Source organism: Anastrepha obliqua, unplaced genomic scaffold (assembly GCF_027943255.1).
Source record: "Anastrepha obliqua isolate idAnaObli1 unplaced genomic scaffold, idAnaObli1_1.0 ptg000136l, whole genome shotgun sequence".
Lineage (NCBI taxonomy): Eukaryota > Metazoa > Arthropoda > Insecta > Diptera > Tephritidae > Anastrepha > Anastrepha obliqua.
In genome coordinates, this window is record NW_026562236.1 from 150001 (window position 1) to 152500 (window position 2500).

Here is a 2500-nt window from a genome sequence, read left to right on the forward strand (position 1 = left end):
AATATAATATATGATGGTACATTTTGTAATGTTTTTTCTTATTTTTTTCTTTTAAAAACCTTTAAACATGAAAATAAAAAGTTGTACTTATTATTCATTTGATTGAATGATAAGTTAATTTGTTCACAATAACAAAAGTGGTATATATTTATTATATTATTATATATATACATAAAATGATTAAAAAAATACAAAATAATTGAATCATAATAAATACCACCACTGTATTATTGTTGAACTAAGACATTCGCAACTTAATAAAAATGTTTAGAGTTAAATATATTTGATATATATTATTGAAAGAAAATCAATTTATATATTATTAATATTATTTAATTTTACTCTTTCAATTAATATATGCAAAAAAAAATTGACATTTGTTATAAATAAAAATAAATAAAAAAATACTCTAAGCGGTGGATCACTTGGCTCATGGGTCGATGAAGAACGCAGCAAACTGTGCGTCATCGTGTGAACTGCAGGACACATGAACATCGACATTTTGAACGCATATCGCAGTCCATGCTGTTATGTACATTAAATTCAATTTTAAAGTACTGCTTGGACTACATATGGTTGAGGGTTGTAAGACTATGCTAAATAAGTTGCTTATTCTTTTATAAAAATAATTGAATTTAAGCAAATGTGTATATTATTGGATTTTAAATAATTCATAATATTAATAGCAAAAAAAATAAAGATATATAATGAATTTTATTTATTATATATTCTTTAAAAAAAAAATCCTCTCAAATAAAATGAAATGATGAAAATATTGAATCTAAGTATTCTTTACAAAAAATTTTCATATTATTTATATATATATATATAAAATAATAATTTATATATGTAATTAAAAGGAGGAATGTCTAGCATAAAAATTAAATTTTTTATTCTAGGATTGCCTCATTTTACATTATTATTATTTTTATATATTTACAATATATAAAAGGAGAAAAGAAAAATAGAGATGAAAAGATGATATAATTTTTTTTATTAAATTGTGAGAAGATAAAAAAAGAATATTAAAACAACCTCAACTCATATGGGATTACCCCCTGAATTTAAGCATATTAATGAGGGGAGGAAAAGAAACTAACAAGGATTTTCTTAGTAGCGGCGAGCGAAAAGAAAATAGTTCAGCACTAAGTCACTTTGTCTATATGTCAAATGTGAGATGCAGTGTATGGAATATCTTAATATCTAGTATGAGAAATTAACGATTTAAGTCCTTCTTAAATGAGGCCATTTACCCATAGAGGGTGCCAGGCCCGTATAACGTTAATGATTACTAGAAAGATATTTCCAAAGAGTCGTGTTGCTTGATAGTGCAGCACTAAGTGGGTGGTAAACTCCATCTAAAACTAAATATAACCATGAGACCGATAGTAAACAAGTACCGTGAGGGAAAGTTGAAAAGAACTCTGAATAGAGAGTTAAATAGTACGTGAAACTGCTTAGAGGTTAAGCCCGATGAACCTGAATATCCATTATGAAAAATTCATCATTAAATAATTAAAAAAATAATGTGCATTTTTTTCATATAAGGACATTGTAATCTATTAACATAATAAAGTATTTATCAAAAGAATCATTGGTGATATTAAGTTTATTTAAATTAATTTGCTTTTTAAGCATATTAACATAAAATAAATACTAATGATTTGATAAAGTGTTGATAGATTTTATTATATATAATGCTAAAATTCATTTTTTGAATTTTACAAAAAATTTAATATCTATGATATTAATATTTATTTGTATGCATTTATATGATTAACAATGCGAAAGATTCAGGATACCTTCGGGACCCGTCTTGAAACACGGACCAAGGAGTCTAACATATGTGCAAGTCATTGAGTTATATTAAACTTAATGGCATAATTAACTTAACTTAAATATAATGGGATTAATTTTTAGTCTATTTTTTAATAAATAGTCAATTAATTCAATCCCGGGGCGTTCCATATAGTTATGTATAATGATAATTTATTATTATTTATACCTCTAACTGGAGCGTACCTTGAGCATATATGCTGTGACCCGAAAGATGGTGAACTATACTTGATCAGGTTGAAGTCAGGGGAAACCCTGATGGAAGACCGAAACAGTTCTGACGTGCAAATCGATTGTCAGAATTGAGTATAGGGGCGAAAGACCAATCGAACCATCTAGTAGCTGGTTCCCTCCGAAGTTTCCCTCAGGATAGCTGGTGCATTTAAAAATTATATAAAATAATCTTATCTGGTAAAGCGAATGATTAGAGGCCTTAGGGTCGAAACGATTTTAACCTATTCTCAAACTTTAAATGGGTAAGAACCTCACCTTTCTTGATATGAAGGTTGAGGTTATGATATAATGTGCCCAGTGGGCCACTTTTGGTAAGCAGAACTGGCGCTGTGGGATGAACCAAACGTAATGTTACGGTGCCTAAATTAACAACTCATGCAGATACCATGAAAGGCGTTGGTTGCTTAAAACAGCAGGACGGTGGACATGG

General features: G+C 28.2%; 2 pseudogenes; both read left to right on the plus strand.

Annotated features, from left to right (window-relative positions):
- The first annotated feature begins 405 nt into the window (after positions 1–405).
- Positions 406–586, plus strand: LOC129251977 (5.8S ribosomal RNA; annotated as a pseudogene).
- Positions 587–1031: 445 nt separating this feature from the next.
- LOC129252021 (large subunit ribosomal RNA) overlaps positions 1032–2500 on the plus strand; it is a 5159-nt pseudogene continuing 3690 nt past the window's right edge.